The sequence below is a fragment of the Rhinoderma darwinii genome, chromosome 2 (assembly GCF_050947455.1).
Source record: "Rhinoderma darwinii isolate aRhiDar2 chromosome 2, aRhiDar2.hap1, whole genome shotgun sequence".
In the NCBI taxonomy this organism is placed as follows: Eukaryota; Metazoa; Chordata; class Amphibia; order Anura; family Rhinodermatidae; genus Rhinoderma; species Rhinoderma darwinii.
The window spans coordinates 324,170,096-324,192,034 of NC_134688.1; the positions used below are offsets into that span (position 1 = coordinate 324,170,096).

The following is a 21,939-nucleotide window of genomic DNA, read 5'->3' on the forward strand; positions in this document are numbered from 1 at the left end:
GCTGCAAATGGAGCATTCTTTGACGAAAGCAAAGTTTGAAGGAGAAAATTATTTTTTCAAATAAAAATCATTATTTCTAACCTTGTCAATGTCTTGACTATATTTTCTAGCCATTTTGCAACTCATTTGATAAATATAAGTGTGAGTTTTCATGGAAAACACAAAATTGTCTGAGTGACCCCAGTGACTGTGCAGTGGAAGAATACAAATTTTTAACAACTTCCATTCTTGGGAGACAAAGTCATGTGTCACGGAGCGGGTTAGTGGACCCACTAGGCCGCACCGCCGCAGCGGGAAGGCAGCTGGCCAAACAACAAGACACCCCAGAAATATAATGTCCCGCACAAGGGTACCTGAATAGTCCAGATGGTGGCGGCAGCTCTGGCACAGATGAGATGGGTGCAGCAGATGGCGCAAAACGTGGCGGATGACACAGGAGCCGCAAGTTGCGCCAGACGTGGCGGACTCCTCCGGGCGTGGCAGAAGACACAGGACGTGGCGGATTCCGCCGGACGTGGCAGATGACACAGGACGTGGCGGATTCCTCAGAACGTGGCAGATGACACATGACATTGCGGATTCCTCCGGACGTGGCAGATAACACAGGACGTGGCGGATTCCTCAGAACGTGGCAGATGACACATGACATTGCGGATTCCTCCGGACGTGGCAGATGACACAGGACGTGGCACGACTCGATACTAAGGCACAGCACTGGAAACAGGAACGGGTAACAAGGCACGGGAAACACTAAGGGACCATTTGCAAGACAGACTGGGAAAACTAACAACGCTCAGGCAAGGATTAGAAGGCCAGGGGCCTTCTTATAGACCAGGAAATCGTGGCAGTTGGTGATTATGACGATTTCCTATTTCCTTTTAAGGCCGTGCACGCGCACCCTATGGGACACAGCCGAACGGAGCGGAAGTGAGCGCTGGCGTCTCCTAGGAGGGAGACGGGGACCAGCGCTCACGGATCCATGACTGCGGGCATTGGGAGGTGAGTGAACCCGACGGCCCGCAGCCATGGACGCTACATCATGTTTGCATGCTACGTCAAATTGTTCCTGCTTTACTACATGAAATATAACAATTAAAATATTCTAAATATACCACATATTAACAGAAACTCCCAATAAATAAATCTGGTATCAATTAGGGTATGTGCACACACACTAATTACGTCCGTAATTGACGGACGTATTTCGGCCGCAAGTAGTGGACCGAACTCAGTGCAGGGAGCCGGGCTCCTAGCATCATAGTAATGTACGATGCTAGGAGTCCCTGCCTCTCCGTGGAACTCCGTGGAACTACTGTCCCGTACTGAAAACATGATTACACTACGGGACAGTTGTCCTGCAGAGAGGCAGGGACTCCTAGCATCGTACATAAGTATGATGCTAGGAGCCCGGCTCCTTGCACTGTGTTCGGTCCGGGACTTGCGGCCGAAATACGTCCGTCAATTACGGACGTAATTAGTGTGTGTGCACATACCCTTAGCCTGCAAAACTCCGTCTGAGCTAGCTCTGTTCTGAGCTTGGTGAATTAAGTGGCTTGTGATATAAGTGAGTTATAAAACCGGAGTTAAAAAGATAAGTTAAAGCCCCTGTAAGTACTCTTCTTTTACTTTAAAGAGGCACTGTCACCACATTATAAGTGCCATATCTCCTAATGTAGGTGACAGTAATGCTTTTTATTTAAAAAAACGATCTATTTTCACCACTTTATTAGCGTTTTTAGATTTATGCTAATGAGTTGCTTAATGCCCAAGTGGGCGTATTTTTACTTTCACCAAGTGGGCGTTGTACAGGGGAGTGTATGACGCTGACCAATCAGCATCATGCACTCCTCTCCATTCATTTAGGCAGCGCATTGGGATCCTTTTAGATCCTTATGTGCTGTCTTATACTAACACATTAACAATACTGAAGTGCTTAGACAGTGAATAGACATTCCACGGGATGTCTATTCACAATCCCTGCACTTCGTTACTCTGTCTGTGGTAGTTACAGCAGAGCAAGCGTGATCTCGCTGTAAATGACAGGCTACAACGAGATCACGCTTCCTCTGCTGTAACTACCACAGACAGAGTAACGAAGTGCAGGGATTGTGAATAGACATCCCATGGAATGTCTATTCACTGTCTAAGCACTTCAGTATTGTCAATGTGTTCGTATAAGACAGCACATAAGGATCTAAAAGGATCCCTATGCGCTGCCTAAATGAATGGAGAGGAGTGCATGATGTTGATTGGTCAGAATCATACACTCCCCTGTACCACGCCCACTTGGTCTAAAGTAAAAATACGCCCACTTGGGCATTAAGCAACTCATTAGCATAAATCTAAAAACGCTAATAAAGTAGTGAAAATAGGTTTTTTTAAATAAAAAGCACTGCTATCAACTACATTATAGCGCCCATCTCCTTATCTAGGAGATAGGGCACTTATAATGTGGTGAATGAGCCTCTTTAACAATTGTTCACAGTTTATTTGTAACTGGGATAATGGACAGCAAGATTGGAGGTTTTCTTCAGTGCACAGTTTTCCATATGTATGCACGACTGTAGCCGGAGTTCCAGGGTGAATACCTCTGTGGTAGATGTGAGCATGTTAGTCGCCTGGAAGCTCGAATTAGAGATCTGGAGGAGCAGAATGCAACACGGAGGGCGATAGACAATCTTGAGGAGAGAATTCTGCTCACGGAGAACGCAGTTAGTGGGGTAGAACTGGAGGGTGTAGACATGGGTGAGCAGGATCAGGCAAGTAGCTGGGTTAATGTAGTTAGGGGCAGTAGAAAGGGGACCAAGAAAAGGAAGGCCAATCCTGTTTCTGATATTCCAAGCAAAATTGCCAAGTTGGGTGATGATACGAGGGTGTCGGTCTCAGAAATGGCAGCCCTAGTGGATACTGATCTCCCTAACAGCTGGGAGAACAGCCCAGCTAGTAGTCGGCGGGATGGTAATGCAGGTAAGGCAAGACAATTGTTAGTTGTAGGGGATGCTATAATCCGGATAGAATAATTTGTCTCCAAGACCGCCTCAACCGAATGGTTTGCGGTCTCCCTGGTGCCAGGGTTCGGCATGTGGTGGAACGGGTGGACAAATTGCTGGGCGGGGCTTGTGATGATCCAGCTGTAGTGGTCCTTGTAGGTACCAACAACAGAATAAATGGTAGGTGGAGGAGACTTAAGAATAATTTTAACTAGGCTACAAGCTGAAGGGAATGCCCTCCAAAGTAGTATTCTCAGGAATACTGCCTGTGCCATGCGCATCACAGGAAAGACAGCAGGAGCTTAGGGAGTTAAATGCACAGCTTAAGTCTTGGTGTAGAGGAGAAGACTTTGGGTTATTAGAGCACTGGGCTGACTTTTCATTGGGGTACAAACTGTATACTGCAGATGATTTGCACCTAAATGAAAGGGGGTCCGCTGTGCTGGGGGAGAGAATTCTAGATGCTGTGGCGGAGTATTTAAACTAGGGATGAGGAGGGAGGCCAATAGAGAAAATAAAGGGGTGGTAAGGTTAGAGAGGGGTCAGACTATATCGGTGGGGGGAGAAACAGACTGTGGGGAGAGGACTAGGCAACAGGATAAGGAGATCCTTTCGTTACAAAACAGCAATGAAAATGAAAATAAAAATGCCCAAATAATGTCAAATAATCACATTTCTGATACTGAAAGTGAAACATTTAAGAGGCAAGTTAAAGGCTATGTTCACAAATGGCAGAAGTCTAGCAAGCAAAATGGGGGAGCTGGAGGCCTTGGTACTGGAAGAAAAAATATAGATATAATTGGTGTTGCTGAAACATAGCTAGACTCTTCACATGAATGGGCTGTAAATCTACAGGGTTTCACACTGTTTCGAAAAGACAGGGCGAATAGGAAAGGTGGTGGTGTATGTCTGTATGTGAGAAGTGATATGAAGATGACTGTGAAAGAGATATTAGAGGGTGAAGATTGTGAGGAGGTTGAAACGTTGTGGGTAGAATTACAAAGGGAGGTAAAAAAATTACTTTTGGTGTAATCTATAGACCTCCCAATATAACGGAGGAGATGGAAGTTCAGCTATATAAAAAGATGGAGCGAGCTGCACAGGCGGGTACAGTAGTGATAATGGGAGATTTTATATACCGGGATATGAATCAGCATCATGGTTCGGCTTTAACTGCAAAGGGGAGACATTTCCTCAACCTATTGCAGGAAAATTTTATGGGCCAGTTTGTGTAAGACCCGACTAGAGGTGAAGCTCTGTTGGATCTGGTCATTTCTAATAATGCACAGCTTGTTGGGAACGTCAATGTTCGTGAAAACCTCGGTAACAGTGATCATAATATAGTTATATTTTACATATACTGTAAAGAACAAACACAGGCTGGGAGGGCAAAAACACTTAATTTTAAAAAGGGCAATTTCCCCAGGATGAGAGCTGCAATTCAGGGCATAGACTGTGAAGAACTAATGTCAAATAATGGTACAAATGATAAATGGGAGATTTTCAAATCTACTTTGGGTAATTATACTGCAAAATTTATTCCTATAGGTAACAAGTATAAACTACTAAAATTAAACCCCACATGGCTTACACCTTCTGTAAAAAAAAAAGGCAATAGATGACAAAAAAACGACATTTGAAAAATACAAATCTGAGGGTACAGCTGCAGCCTTTGTAAATTATAAAGAGCTTAATAAAATTTGTAAAAAGGTAATAAATTCAGCAAAAATACAAAATGAAAGGAAGGTGGCCAAGGATAGTAAAACAAATCCCCAAAAATTCTTCAAGTACATAAATGCAAAAAAGGTAAGGTCTGAACATTTGGGACCCCTAGATAGTGGTAATGGGGAGTTGGTCACAGGGGATCAAGAGAAGGCAGAGTTACTAAATGGGTTCTTCAGCTCTGTATATACAACAGAAGAAAGAGCAACTGATGTAGCCGGTGCCAGTGCTGTTACTATATCAGTTGATATACTGAATTGGCTAAATGTAGATATGGTCCAAGCTAAATGAAACAAAATAAATGTACACAAGGCCCCAGGACCAGATGGGTTACACCCTAGAGTTCTTAAGGAGCTTAGTTCAGTTATTTCTGTCCCCCTCTTCATAATATTTAGAGATTCTCTAGTCACGGGTATAGTGCCAAGGGACTGGCACAGTGCAAATGTAGCGCCTATTTTCAAAAAGGGCTCTAGGTCTTCCCCGGGTAATTATAGACCAGTAAGCTTAACATCCATTTTGGGGAAAATGTTTGAGGGGCTATTTAAGGACTATATACACAGAATTATGTGACAATAAGTAGTATTATAAGTGACAGCCAGCACGGTTTTACTAAGGACAGAAGCTGTCAAACCAACCTGATTTGTTTTTATGAAGAGGTGAGCAGTAGCCTAGACAGAGGGGCCGCTGTGGATATAGTGTTTTTGGACTTTGCAAAGGCATTTGACACTGTCCCTCATAGACATCTAATGGGTAAATTAAGTACTATAGGTTTAGAAAGTATCGTTTGTAATTGGATTGAGAATTGGCTCAAGGTCCGTATCCAGAGAGTTGTGGTAAATGTTTCCTACTCTGAATGGTCCCCGGTTATAAGTGGTGTACCCCAGGGTTCTGTGCTGGGACCACTATTATTCAACTTATTTATAAATGATATAGAGGATGGGATTAATAGCACTATTTCTATTTTTGCAGATGACACCAAGCTATGTAGTAATGTTCAGTCCATGGAAGATGTTCGTGAATTGCAAGCGGATTTAAACAAACTGAGTGTTTAGGCGTCCACTTGGCAAATGAGGTTTAATGTAGATAAATGTCAAGTTATGCACCTGGGTACGAACAACCTGCATGCATCTTATGTCCTAGGGGAGCTACACTGGGGGAGTCATTTGTTGAGAAGGATCTGGGTGTACTTGTAAATCATAAACTAAAATAACAGCATGCACTGTCAATCAGCTGCTTCAAGGGCCAGCAAGATATTGTCGTGTATTAAAAGAGGCATGGACTCACGGGACAGGGATATAATATTATCACTTTACAAAGCATTAGTGCGGCCTCATCTAGAATACGCAGTTCAGTTCTGGGCTCCAGTTCATAGAAAGGATGCCCTGGAGTTAGAAAAAATACAAAGAAGAGCAACAAAGCTAATAAGGGGCATGGAGAATCTACGTTATGAGGAAAGATTAAAAGAACTAAACCTATTTAGCCTTGAAAAAAGTCGACTAAGGGGGGGGACATGATTAACTTATATAAATATATTAATGGCACATACAAAAAATATGGTGAAATCCTGTTCCAAGTAAAACCCCCTCAAAAAACAAGGGGGCACTCCCTCCGTCTGGAGAAAAAAAAAGGTTTAACCTGCAGAGGCGACAAGCCTTCTTTACTGTGAGAACTGTGACTCTATGGAATAGTCTACTGCAGTGGCTGGTCACAGCAGGGACAGTAGATGGCTTTATAAAAGGGTTAGATAATTTCCTAGAACAAAAAAATATTAGCTCCTATGTGTAGAATTTTACTTCCCCTTTCCCATCCCTTGGTTGAACTTGATGGACAGGTGTCTTTATTCAACCTTACAAACTATGTAACGTAAAAGTCAATATGCTATAGATTTTCCAGCCACTGCCCCTGCCAAACAATGCCCCTAAAACTATTGGCCAGTGTTGCTCAATGTTCGTACGCAAAATGTGCACCAAGACTATAAATAAACTAAATCCAACTGAATCCTGCAGATATTCCTGTGGAAAAAAGCAAACTAAAACTCACCTCCCCTGATGCTCCCACAGCAACGCTTACCCCAGCCACCAGCGATGACGTGTCATCACGTGACCGCTGCAGTGTGATTGGCTGCAGCGGTCACATGTCGACGCGACAGCAAAAGGGGCTATTGAGCCTTTGGAGTAGAGACTCACTTAAAATAATTCGCTGTGAAATGGCAAGTAGGCTTATACAGTTAGATCAAAATGTTTACTAAGAACCTCCTGTGCGGACTATATCATTTACTTTGATAATCTAGCACTGGTCTACTTTTGTCCCAGGTGTGTAATTATATATATATATATATATATATATATATATATATATATATATATATATTGAAGAAAGTTCCACGGCACTCCGTGTTCGTGAAAAAAATGGTGGTTTATTAAGCCAGCACAAGCTGCAACGTTTCCGTCCTGCTATAGGACCTTTATCAAGCATAGTGATACAAGCAGTGTGTGAACCATATATAGTCAGTGTCTCATTAATATAATGAGTAAACATTAAGACAGTATATATATAACAGAACCATACTGATATACATTCAAATCCGACACTTTCAAAAAGATTTCTAGTGATCAGCTGCCAGTGTTGACAATAGTGAATACAAAATTACAAAAACATTAAAACATGCAAAATCTGTATGATTGTCATGAAATTGAAAATGCAACAATATGTGTGTGGGTAGAGAACATCCGACCACTCACCAATCTGGGCCCGGACAATCATACAGATCTTGCATGTTTTAATAATGTTTTTGTAATTTTGTCAACACTGGCAATTGATCACTAGAAATCTTTTTAAAAGTGTCGGATTTGAATGTATATCAGTATGGTTTTGTTATTTATACTGTCTTAATGTTTACTCATTATGTATGAGTAAACATTACGCATCCATTTTTTCCATGTCAAGGAATCCTTTGCTGCAAGGAAGGCTCAGAAATTGCCTGATCCATATGGCGGAGTACATCTTTATGCGGATCTCTCGCAAGCCACACTTCAAGCCAGGAGGAACTTCATCCCCGTTACCCTATCGCTACATAACAGCAAGATCCCATATAAATGGGGGTTCCCTACAAAGCTTTTGATTCGTAAAGATGACCGTACGCATGTCCTCCATAAACCTGCTGATGGCATCAAATTACTGAAAGAATAGAGTGTTCCGTTGTCCGACCCATCACTGAAACAATCGCCCAAAGGACCGGCAAGACTTTCTCCAGACTGGCGAAGGAACGCTGATTCTCGCTAAGGTACTTTATTTTCTTTGAGATTCAAGAGGTGTAGTCTCATCTGGTCGAACTTTTGTCCCCAGAACTCTTTACAGGATCGTTGAGTTCTTCTAGATCCTGCTGGCACTATCCCTGTCATCAGGGAATGTTGTCTCCCTGTTACCTGTGGTTGTCACTATGGTTATATTCTTCCCTGTTTTACTGCCCCACATGCTTCACCAAGTGTATGTTCTCCTGGAATTCTAAAGAGGTCAGTATGGAGTGGATAATGCATATTGTATGCTTTACACTGCAGTTTGGTATTTTCGATAATGTTGGTGTAATGAATCGGGGTAGGGAGACGGACAGGTGAGCACTAGTCTACCCGCAACTCAGTCCCTGCCTACTTGCACGGCCCATCCTAAGTGACGGCGTACAACTGGGCGACGGTCCCTACGCTTAATAGGTGCAAGACAGACAACACAAGACAAGGGCACACAGAAACAAAGGGGGAAGTTGGGGCAGTTGCCCATGGCAACACAGTGAGCAACAGGCAGAGTGAACGAGCCGAGTCAAACCAGGAGAGTACGTAGTAGCAAAATCAGAGCAGGAGAATCGTCAGTCAAGTCAGGGTCAATATGAAACAGCGGTCAATCAGGAAAATAGCAGGAAATGCAGAGCCAGGAAACAAGACAATCACAGGCAAGGAAAATGCTGCAAGTGAAGGTATAAATAGACCAAGGGCAGGTGCTAGAACCATCAGGCCAGGCTGTGATAGGATCTCCCTCTCCTCAGCCTGCCAGCCTGAGTGGTAACAGATCGCATCACTCTAGCAGGCCTTGGAGCTGATGAAGGCTAATTAACCCCAGGCGTCGACACAAAACCTGTGTCTGTCAAACCCTTTACAGTTGGTTAAGATTGTCTCGCTGAATGTCAAAGGTTTGAATAGCCCATTTAAAAGAGCATCATGCCTGGAAGGAGGCCCGGTTCTCCAAGGTGGATGTCCTGTTTACGGGAGACACATTTTCAGCAGTCTCAATGCCCTCCCTTTGTAAATGCTAAATTCCCTCATGTATTTATGGCTAATTCTGATCGCAAAAAAAGCGGGGGTCTTGGTAGCGTTTAGAGACACTCTAGACTTTAAACGTATTGATTCTGTGGTTGATGTGAGGGGGAGATTTCTTGCTCTAGTATGCTCGATCAATGATTCTCTACTCACCTTAGTTAATGTATATGCTCCCAATGCTTCACAGATTCGATTTCTAAGCAAAACCATGCGAAAAATTTGCAGAATTCAACAAGGTCAACTCGTTTTATGTGGGGACTTTAATGTCGTCCCGGATAGAGATATGGACACCACTAGCAGGAGTAAGAGGTCTCTCCCTACACTCTCACCGTGGGCTCAGAGGGAAGATCTTTATTATGTGTTTAGATGCCATAATGTTTTGTCCAGGGAATATACCTTCTATTCCTCCGGTCACCACACCTTTTCTAGGATAGATGTATTTCTGGTGGATAAATGGTTGCTTCAGGCGGTAGTCAAGGCTGAGATATTGGTGATCACTTGGTCAGACCATGCCCCCGTTTCCATGTAAATAGCGTTGTCACCCTGGTGTCGTCCCTACAGAACCTGGCGTAATAATACCTTCCTGATGGCCCTTGCCAGATACAAAGGCCGTATTTCCTCTCAATTGCAGGAATATTTTGATCTCAATGACTCCCCGGATATGGACCCCTTTGTGCTATAGAATGCCCATAAGGCGGTGATACAGGGGCTTCTGATCCAACAGGGCTCTCATTATAAAAAACAAAAACAGGCTAATACGGACAGGGTTCTGGGCCAGATTAGGGTCCTGGAGTCCCAACAACAAACCTCCCCTTCAGGCACTCTAAATGATGCTTTGACCAAACTTAGACAGGAGTTGAGAGCGTTGTTAATAGCGGACTTTGATAAAACTTTAACCTCGCTTCGCATGACCTATTACACTTCGCATAACAAAGCTAGCAGATATATGGAGACACGGGTTAAGCAGAAACAACAAAAAAAACAAGATTCCGTTTTTGATAGCAGATGGCAGGGACCCAAAAATTTTGAATCCCCAAGACATTGCAGACAGATTTAGCTGGTTTTATTCAAAACTTTATAATTTAAAAGACGACCCTACTATACCTCACCCTACTTCAGAGACCATAGAAAGTTTTCTAGACCAGATACAGTTACCTAAGATATCCCCTCTCCAACTTGACCAACTCAATGCCCCTATCCTGCCGGAGGAGGTGATCAAAAGTTATTAGGATGGGTCAACCACATAAAGCCCCTGGGCCAGATGGGTTCTCCTCCGAATATTATAAACTTAATGAAAATGTTTTAGTCCCTTATTTGGCTTGTGGTTTTAGTGCTGCGGTGTCCAGGGGTAGCCTTCCTGATGAGATGCTACAGGCTATCATTGTAACGATTCCTAAACAGGGGAAGTCTCCCACTCTTCTGGCAAATTTTCGGCCCATCTCATTGCGGAATTGTGATACAAAACTCTATGCAAAAATCTTGGCCCAACGCCTTTTGACTATACATCCTACTGTTATACATAATGATCAGGTGGGCTTTACTCAAGGACGACAGGCCCCAGATGGTACCAGGCGCATTATCAACTTGATTTCCAAAGCAGAGGTTAGTCGGACGCCTTACCCTGGATGCGGAGAAGGCGTTAGACAGGATACACTGGGATTTTGCTTTTGCGACAATGAAGAGGTTTGGCTTCTCTGGATCTATTCTTAAGGCGATTGGGGCCCTTTACTCACCTTCAGCTCGGGTCTTAGCAAATGGTATGATGTCTAAACCATTTTGTATCACCAATGGTAGCAGGCAGGGTTGTTCTCTATCCCCCTCGCTTTTCACTATGGTAATGGAATCTATGGCAGAGATGATACGAATGGATTTGGAGGTGCGGGGTATTTCAGTAGGGCATAGACAGCATAAAATTGGCCTATTTGCCGACGATGTTATACTGACTCTTACAAACCCGTTGGTATCCCTCAGAAGGGTTTCGGAGATTCTGTAGCAGTTTGGCAGGGACTCATATTATAAAATTAATGTCTCCAAGTCTCAGATACTGGGCCTATCAATTCCCACAACACTGCGGCAGGACATTCAAGGGGAACTTTCGTTTGGATGGGAGGAGGTGTCAATTCCTTACTTAGGTATCAACTTATGTTCTACGACCTCTAAGCTGGCTCATATCAATATTCTCCCCTTACATGCTAAATTACAAGCTGAACTGCAACGTCTATCAGACACTGAGCCTTCCGGGATGGGCCAAATGGTACTATACAAAATGGTCATCCTCCCTAAGATACTGTACATTTTTAGGACAGTTATGGTCCCTGTGCCAAGTTTCCTACTTCGGAAGCTGCAAGACTAATTGATGACATTTTTATGTAATAAGGGGAGGCCTCGTATAGCTCGACAGCGACTTTATATCCATCGGCAGAGGGGGGGTATAGGTGTTCCGAACGTTGAAGCATATCATAAGGCTATAGTGGTACATCAATTGAGACACTGGTGCCTCCCATTCTCAGGCTCTAGTTGGCCTACGATTGAGCGTCAGTTGATCGATGATACTCCTCTCTCCTCGTTACTTTTGACCCATGCGAAATTTCCTAATAGCTTGATTCTGAACTTTCCTATGGTGAAGGTCTCGATTCAGGCGTGGAGAGCGACTTTAAAATTGATACCCTCCTCTGTTCCTACCCGCACGATCCCTTTGCCGGTGGATACTCTTGAACTTCTGGTTCCTAATATTAAGATGGGGACTTGGTCTACCTTGGGTATTGCGACACTGCCCGATCTTTTCAGGAATGATTCCATAAAATCCTTCTCACAATTGGGAACGGAGTTTGCAATCTCACAGTCTGATTTTTTCAAGTACCTACAGGCTCGACACCTTCTCCCATCTAGATCTCATGGACAGGTGCAAGTTCCCTCTAGACTGTATGACATGGTTTTGATGGCCTTCACGGGGAACTCGAAGTTAACTCGATCATTCCATGATATAATCTTGGGAGATGTGGTTGCCTCTAAGATCCCACAAAAGACAAAATGGGAAGGAGATTTGGAGTCTACGTACAGTATTAATGTGTGGTCCACTGCAATTAATTGGACACGGAGGTCTACCATGAATTCAAATCTCCTGGAAGTTTACCACAAAATCCTTTTAAAGTGGTATTATATTCCATCTAAGTTGTTCAAGATCTATCCGGCTTCTAGTCCCTTGTGTTGGAGGGATGCGGGAGGGTGGTGTCCTATCATATCTTCTGGGATTGCCCAGTTATTGCTCCACTGTGGATAGCGGTGTTTGATCTTATATCTACACTACTAGGTACTCAGTTGGCACTGAACGCAGGTTTGGCCCTGCTGTCCTTGGATATGGATTCTGTTTTACCATCCCAGAGGGTTTTAGTGTGTCATATATGTCTATCGGTTAAACTCTTATTAGCTAAACGGTGGAAATCTACTGTTGCTCCTTCTCTACGGGAGGTGGTTGATAGTGTTTCGTCACATTGTGGGTATGAGAGACTTTTTGAACTCTGTCAGAACAGGATGGGACGCTTCACAGCCCAGTGGCACCTATGGACAACCTTGTTCCCTTGTTGAGGGGCCTGCTCTTCGGACTTGAATGTTGGCAGGCAGGAAGAGGGGATTATCTTCCCCGACAGGTTCATCTTTTCTTTGTGCCTCTGTTTGATATACAGTTGAATGTATAAATTTATTCCGGTTCTCCCTCCCCCCCCCCCATTTTCCTTCCTGACTCTCCTTTCCCCCTCCTCAGGTCACTTCTCAATTGATTGCCTTTCATCTTCTTGATTGTACTGGTAATACCTTTGTAAGAAAGATTTTGTACCGTTTGTAACCTGTGGAATTATTTGATAAATCAATAAAAAAAAACAATGTTTTAAAAAAAGAGAGCGCTGCATCTATAATGTTTACAAGCAGAACGGAACCCCGCAATGAAATCGCAGGGTTTCGATGACTGCTCTGGTAGACCGGAGGCCTAGCAATGGCCTCCTGCCTGCCAAGTTCGGAGGCCTGTTAGGTCCCCGCCCGGAGGCAGGGCCTAAAAGGCTTCCCGCAGCATGACGAAGTCATGAGTCAGTAGCTGAGCCTGTGACATCAGCCGCTGGTGTCAGCTGTATGTTGCAATTTTCACTTTGCACCTTCCGCTGTGCATTAATTACTAAGGAAAAAACACCTGTGGGGCAAAACACTCACTACACCCCTTAAAATGCCTTAAGGGTTGTAGTTTCCAAAATAGGGGTCACTATTTTGGGTTTTGTTTTACTATTTGACCTCAGAGCCCTGCAATTGTGGGCCAATGCTGCGAAACTCACCAAAATAGACCTTAAATGCGCACGGTGCTCTTCACTTCTGAGCCCTGTCATATGACCAGGTAAATGATAAATGCCTTGAGACGTGTAATTTTCAAAATGGGATCACTTCTTGGGTGCTTCCACTGTACTCTGGTACCTTGGGGTTTTGCAAATGCGACATGGCGCCCAAAAACCAATCCAGCAAAATCTGCATGCCAAACAGCGCTCCTGACATTCTGAGCCCTGCCATGTGTCCAAACTGCAGTTTATAACCAGATATGGGGTATTGCTGTAATCGGTAGAAATTGCTAGACAAATGTTTGGGTGCTTTTTCTCCTTTATCTCTGAAAATGAAAAATGAAACTTTTTACTGGAAAAAATTTTGATATTTATTTTTACGGCCTAAGTACAATAAATTCTGCAATAGACCATTGGGGTCTAAATCCTCACTATACCCCTAGATAGATTCCTTAAGGTGTGTAGTTTCCCAAATGGGGTCACTTTTGGGGGTTCCTATTGTTTTGGCCCAGCAAACGGTTTACAAAATGTGACATGGCACCCGGAAACCACTCCAGCTAAATTTGAGCTCCAAATGGTGCTTTTTTCCTTCTGAGCCCTGCCATGTATCCAAACAACAGTTTATTACCACATGTGGGTTATTGCTGTAATCAGGAGATATTGCTTTTCAGTTGTTACTTTATTCCTTGCGAAAAGTCCACGTTTTATCTCAAAAAATTTAGCTTTTCAATTTAATGGCCTAATTCCACTAAATGCAGCAAAACACCTGTGGGGTAAAAATGCACACTATACCCCTCCATAAATTCCTTCAGGGGTGTGGTATTCCGAATATGGTCACTTTTGGGGGGGTTTCCACTGATTTGGTCTTGAAGGAGCTTTGCAAATGTGACATGGCACCACAAACCAACCCAACAAAATTTGAGCTCCAAAAGCCAAATGGTGCTCCATCCCTTCTAAGCCCTGCCGTGGGTCTATACGCCAGTGTATTACCACATATGGGGTATTGCTGAGCTCAGAAGTGGTTGATTTACAAATGTTGGGGTGGTTTTTCTCGTTTATTTATTGGAAAAATCGGAGCTAAAACTACATTTTATTAGAAAAAAACATAGATTTTCATTTCCACGGCCTAATTCCACTAAATTCAACAAAAAAAACCTGTGGGGTCAAAATGCTCACTATACCCCTCGATAAATTCCTTGAGGGGTCTAGTTTCCCAAATGGGATAAATTTTGGGGTGTTTTCACTGATTTTATCACTCAGGGGCTTTGCAAATGCGACATGGCGCCCGATAACCATTGCAGCAAAATTTGAGCTCCAAAAGCCAAATGGCGCTCCTTCACTTCTGAGATCTTCTGTGTGTCAAAACATAAGTTTATTACCACATATGGGGTATTGCCGTAATCAGGTGAAATTGCTTTTCAAATGTTGGTTGTTTTTTTCTCCTTTATGCCTTGTATAAATTGAAATTTTCTACATTTTATTGGAAAATAATTAGATTTTCATTAGGACGGCCTCATTCCACGAACTTCAGCAATAAAATGTAGGGTCAAAATGCTCACTATACCCCCTGATAAATTCCTTGAGGGGTGTAGTTTGCCAAATGGTGTATTTTTGGGGATGTTTTCACTGTTTTGGCACAACAAGACCTCTTCAAACTGGACATGGTGCCCAATATATATTCTAATAAAAAAAGAAGGCCCCAAAATCCTCTAGGTGCTCCTTTTGCTTCTGAGGCCTGTGTTTCAGTCCATAAGCACACTAGGGCCACATGTGGGATATTTCGAAAACAATGCAGAATGTGGGCAATAAATATTGAGTTGTGTTTCTCTGGTAAAACCTTCTGTGTTAGAGAAAAAAGGATTAAAAATTTATTTCTGCAATAAAAATTAAATTTGTACAATTTCACCCCTAATTTGCTTTAATTCTTGTGAAACGCCTAAAGGGCTCAAACTTTCTTAATGCTGTTTTGAATACTTTGAGGGTGAAGTTTTTAAAATGGGGTGATTTATGGGGGTTTGTATTGTATGGGCCCCTCAAAACCACTTCACAACTGAACTAGTCCCTGTAAAAATAGCCTTTTGACATTTTCTTGAAGATGTCAGAAATTTCTGCTAAAGTTCTAAGCCTTGTAACATCCTAGAAAAATAAAAGGATGTAAAAAAAAAAACAATGCCAATCTAAAGTAGACATATGGGAGACGTTAGTTAGCAACAATTTTGTGTGGTATAACTGCCTGTCTTACATGCACATACATTTAAATTTAGAAAAATGCTAATTTTGGTGTTTTTCACAATTAAATATTGTATGTATCGACTAAATTTTACAAGTAACATAAAGTCCAATGTGTCACGAGAAAACAATCTCAGACTCGCTTGGATAGGTAAAAGCATTCCAGAGTTATTACCACATAAAGTGACATGTCAGATTTGAAAAGTGGGGCCTGCGTCCTGAACGTGACAACTAGTGCACGTCCTTAAGGGGTTAATGTAGAGCACAGCTCTTTCCGTAACTCCCATGGACTTCAATGGAGAGGGAGGCACGCGAGCATGGCCACCTATTAATTGTGGTCTATGGGGACGCTTTCTCCTTGTAGTGGGGTCACAGGACATGCCATAAATACCCCTTTAACCGGTTCAGGACCGGGCTATTTTTATCCTTCAAGACCAGACACCGTTTAGCCATTTTTAGCACGCGTTAGTTAAACGGCTATAAGTTTTTTATTTGTTGGGCTAGCAATGAGATTTTTGCGTTGTTTTTTTCCATAGACAACGCAGGTTTCTTTTTTTAGGCTTAACTATTGAGAATAGTAAAAAAAAATAAACTTTACATTTTAGCTATATTTTCTGGTAATAACATAGTTTTACCCTAAAATAGACCTTTTATTTGTCGTCGTCATTGTCTGCCGTAAATTTTAATAGATTACATGTCTCTTTTAGAGTAATTGGCTCAGAGCTAGCGTTACGACAATGAACGGCAGGGGGGACGGACGGTTTTCTAGGGGTGGGTATTTTATGTGTATTTATTATTATTTTTTTTGCACATTATTTTACTCCCTCAAAAGGTCAGAGACCTTTGGGGGACTTTATTATTATTACTATTCTTTTACACCATGTTTTTCCACCGTAAGGCTGTGTTCACACAGAGTTTTTTGACACTTTTTTTGACGCGGAAAACGCGTCGGAAAACGCGCCAAAAAACGACTCCCATTGATTTCAATGGGAGACGGAGGCATTTTTTTACCGCGAGTAAAAAAAACGCCTTGAGGCAAAAAGAAGGGACATGACCCATCTTGATGCAGTTTCCGCGTCCAAAACCGCATTGAAATCAATGGGGACACGTCAAAAAACACCTCGAACTAGTGAGGTGTTTTCTGACGAGTATATTGCCGAGTGTTTTGGAGGAGTTTTTTGCAGGAGTCGTCTCCTGCTGCTAGTCCAGCCCAGAAAGGGGCTGTCATTTCCTGTCTGCTCGTGGAGGCTGAAAAACATCGTAGACAGAACTCCCCTGAAAACCGAAGTCCTGCATCCAAAGTGCAATTGCTCCTAAGTTCCATACATGCTATACATGTATGGAGCTGTGCATTTTTTTTTTTCAATTTTTTTTTTTTAATTTTGTTATGCAGTTGTTCATGTATGTCATCTCTTTTTTTTTTTTTAACATTTCAGGAACAGAAATGACGACAGCAGAGGTGTACCACCGAATGGACATTGATGTTGGGAAATTGATTCAAGAAGTATGTATACTTTTTTTTTTTTAATGTGGGCCTGTTCACATCAGCGTGGTTTCCGCTGAGGGGTTCCGTCGGTGCTTTCAGTCAGGGGAACCCCTCAACGGAAAGGCAAGTGTGAAGTGGTGACAGATCCGTTGCTAATGGTTTCTGTTTGTCCCCGTTGTGCAAAGGGTTCTGTCGTTTTGACGGAACCAATACCGCAGTGTAGGGAATCCCATTAGCAACGGATCAATCAGCATTCAAGTCAATGATGATGCAAACAGAAAACAATGTTTTTTTAATGTGGGCCTGTTCACATCAGCGTGGTTTCTGCTGAGGGGTTCCGTCGGTGCTTTCAGTCAGGGGAACCCTTCAACGGAAAGGCAAGTGTGAAGTGGTGACAGATTCGTTGCTAATGGTTTCTGTTTGTCCCCGTTGTGCAAAGGGTTCTGTCGTTTTGACGGAACCAATACCGCAGTGTAGGGAATCCCATTAGCAACGGATCCATCAGCATTGAAGTCAATGATGATGCAAACAGAAAACAATGTTTTTTTTAATGTGGGCCTGTTCACATCAGCGTGGTTTCTGCTGAGGGGTTCCGTCGGTGCTTTCAGTCAGGGGAACCCCTCAACGGAAAGGCAAGTGTGAAGTAAGTTCCGTTTGCATCACCATTCATTTCAATGGTGACAGATCCGTTGACAGAAGGATGTCATGCATGTGAAAACCTCGGCAAAAACAGCCTGGAAAACCGCCTCAAAAACCACGTCAAAAACCACATCAAACATGAAAACCTCCAGGGTCAGTTTTTACAGCAGGAATTTTCCTCCTGCAAAAAACTCCGTGTGAACACAGCCTTACTGAGGAAAACAGCCCTCTTATTGTGACTATTGTCATTAATACGGCTGTGCTGAGTCTAGTAAGCCCCAGCAGCAGTCTGCCACTAATGGCATCCCAGTGATCATGTGACCAGTCACACGATCAATGGGACCAATAGAGGTAGCGGCGCTACCACTGCCCCTATTCATATACACAGCACTCATTAAGCGCTTTGTAGAAGACATCTAAGAAAATAGAAGCAGCGAAATCTGCTTTTATCATCTCCTCTCCCCGGCAGTCACTGACTTCGGGAGACCAGACATTCAGCTGCCCGATCGCTCGGGCAGCAAGCTAAAACCCACGCCGTAAATAGTCTATGGCACGGGTTTTAAGGACCCCAAACGCCGGCCTTAAATACACAGCCAGCGGTCAGGAACTGGTTCATAAAAGTGGTTGTCCCATCAGCACAGCTGTCCATATGCTATATCAGGAACCATGTACATTATAGAGGGGGTCCAGTGTCTACCACTCAAAGAAGGACTCCAACTTAGGCAAACCCAGCCCCATCGTGGATAAGGCCTCATGCCCACGACCGTCATGTTTATCCGCAATTACGGATCTGTATTTGCAAATAAAATGTTGACCCATTCATTTCTATCGACCATGAACACCTTCCGGTATATTTAAGGGTGTTTGTCCGGACAAAAAGAACTGACCCACAAAAAATAGGACATGTCCTATTTTTCGCATGTACAGACCGTTCTCCAATACTTAATACTGTGAGCACGGTCCTCAAGTACAGGTGACACTCAGCGGCCCATCCATACAGCATTTACTGACCGTAAATACTGTCCAGTTGTGTGCATGAGACCTAACATCGAAAGCGGCTGCTGGGGACATTTGTGGCTGGGCCGCTACTTCACCTATAATAGCTGAACACTGGGGATTTCTAAAGGCGGTTCAGCGGGGATCAGCGGATACCCAATTAAGTTTCATTAAAAAAAAAAAGAAGAAATTACCAGCGGTGCCTCACCAGACGGGGTCAGGGGAAAAGATTTCTTAGGGGCGACTAAATTAGATTGATCAAATATATCAAAGGCCAATACTGTACTGGGAAATGTAGGTCTGTAACCATGACAAGTGGACATCCACTACATTTAAAGAAAAGGTTTCACCATCAGCATAGATTGGGTTTTAATACTGTAAAGAGCAGTGATACTTTGAATTTAAAAAGTTTACATGTTAGAGGCTCTGTCACCAGATTATAAGTGCCCTATCTCCTACATAATCTGATCGGCGCTGTAATGTAGATAACAATAGTGGTTTTTATTTTGAAAAACGATCATTTTTGACCAAGTTATAAACAATTTTAGACTTATGCCAATTCGTTTTTTAACCCCTTAATGACCACCTATACGTGTTTTCACTTTGGCATAAGATAGCGCCCCCGGGAGGCGCTTAAACTCCGTGGACTCAGCGCAGAGGTAGCTGAGGCCTCAGAGCACAGACCGAGGACCGTTTTGTCCGGTCCCGTAATCGCCGTTATTCAACGAATAACGGCGATCGCTGTAAAAATAGCGGCGGTTCGTGCTCTCTCTTCCCTCACAGAATATATTCTGTGAGAGAAGAGAGAAATGGTATAAATAAGGGCCAGCACCCCCGAAATAAACCCCAGATCAACCTCCCCTTACCTGATCCGGAGCTTCAAGATGGCGCGTGACTGACTGTCCAGTCACAATGACAGAACACATTACACTACCTACGTAGCAGAGATCAGAGCTGCAAGTCTAAATTTACCCTAGTGGGACAAGTAAAAAAAAGATAATAAAAAAGTGTAAAAATAAAAGTTATAAGTGACAAACAAAAAATGCTTTTTTTTCCTATAATAAGACTTTAATTATAGGAAAAAAATGAACACGTTAAAAAGATACACATATTTGGTATCACCGCATTCATAACGGCCCCATCTATAAAACTATAATAATATTTTTCCGACACGATGAACACCGCAAAAAAAAAAAGCAAAAACGTTAGAATCACTATTTTTTGGTCACCACCCCTCCCAAAATATACAATAAGAAGTGATTAAAAAGTCAAATGCACGCCAAAGTAGTACTAATAAAACGTACAACCCGTCCTGCAAAAAACAAGCCCTTACACAGCTTTTTTGACTGAAGAATAAAACAGTTATGACTCTCAGGTGACACAAAATAAATTTTATAAATAAGTGATTTTATTGCACAAACGCTGCAAAACATAAAAAAAACGATATACATATGGTATCGCCGTAATCGTACCGCCCCGTATAATAAAGTAAAACGGTCAGTTATAGCCCAGGGTGAACGCAGTAAAAAAATAATAATAAAAACCATTGTCAGAATTGATGGTTTTTGGTCACCTTGCTTGCCAAAAAATTGAATAAAAACTAATAAAAGATAAAAAAAAAAAAACATGAACCCCAAAATGGTACCAATGAAAACTACAGATTCTCCCGCAACAAATAAGCCCTCACACAGCTGCGGTGACGAAAAAATAAAAAAAATGTTCTGGCTCTCACAATATGATAAGCCAATTTCCCCAGGATGAGGGCTGAAATTCAGGATATAGACTGGGAAGAACTAATGTCAAATAATGGGACAAATGATAAATGGGAGATTTTCAAATCTATTTTGGGTAATTATACTGCAAAATGTATTCCTATAGGTAAGTATAAACGACTAAAATTAAATCCCAGATGGCTTACACCTTCTGTGAAAGGGGCAATACATGACAAAAAAAGGGCATTTAAAAAATACAAATCTGAGGGTACATCTGCAGCCTTTGTAAAATATAAAGAGCTTAATAAGATCTGTAAAAATGTAATAAAATTAGCAAAAATACAAAATGAAAGGCAGGTGGCCAAGGGTAGTAAAACAAATGGGGTCACATTTGGGGGTTTCCACTGTTTTGGTCCCTCCAGTACATTGCAAACGTGACACGGCGCTGAAAACTATTCCAGCAAAATCAGAAATCCAAAGGAGCTCCTTTTCTTCTGAGCCCTGCTGTGGGTCCAAACAGCAGTTTATTACCACATATGGGGTATTACTATAAATCGGGAGAAATTGCTTTACATATATGTTGGGCTGTTTTTTTCTCCTTTATTGCTTGTAAAAATGAAAAAAAAAATTACGTTTTCTCACAAAAAAAAGTAGATTTTCATCTTCACATACGAATTCAAATAAATTTAGCAAAAAAAAACTGTGCTAAATGCTAACTACACCCCTAAATAAATTCCTTGAGGGGTGTAGTTTGCACTTTTGGGGGGTTTCCACTGTTTTGGCACCACCAGACCTCTTCAAACCTGACATGGTGCCTAAAATATATTCTAATAAGATGGAGGCCCCAAAATCCACTAGGTGTTCCTTTGCTTCTGAGGCCCGTGTTTTAGTCCAGTAGCAGACTAGGGCCACATGTGGGATATTTCTAAAAACTATAGGATCTGGGCAATAAATATTGAGTTGCATTTCTCGGGTAAAACCTTCTGTGGTACAGATTTTTTTTTTATTACAAATGAATTTTGGCAAAAAAGAAATTAAATTTGCAAATTTCACCTCTACTTTGCTTTAAAGGTAATGTGTTGCGAATGAAACCTTTTTTTTTTTTTTTTTAAAGTTACTTATTTCTATTATATTTTTTAAGTTTTTTGCTGTATTTTTTTTTTCTTCCACATGGTGGAAAGTATTAAAAATTAAATAATTTGACATGTTTTCCTATGTTGGCCACCAGAGGGAGCACTTCCCAGAATTACAGCAAGGTGAACAAGACAAAGCAACCTGACTCACAGCTGCCATAAATTTGGGAGGGAATCTCACCCCCCTCCTCCTACAAGCCAGGAAAAGGTGTCTTTAAAAGGAACAGTGTCATCACCCAAAAAAATTTTCATATGTTCAAGATGTTAGTGCTTTATTAAAAACGTTTATATTTATTTGTGTGTTTGTGTTTTACTTTTTCTTATTTTTACACTTTTTCTTCCCTATGGGGGCTGCCATTTTTTGTTCCATTTCTGTCTGTGTCGATTAACGACACATACAGACATGGAA

General features: G+C 42.2%; 1 protein-coding gene across 7 annotated transcripts in view; it reads right to left on the reverse strand.

Annotated features, from left to right (window-relative positions):
• NAV1 (neuron navigator 1) overlaps positions 1-21,939 on the reverse strand; it is a 735,938-nt gene that overhangs the window by 627,937 nt on the left and 86,062 nt on the right. The window lies entirely within an intron of this gene.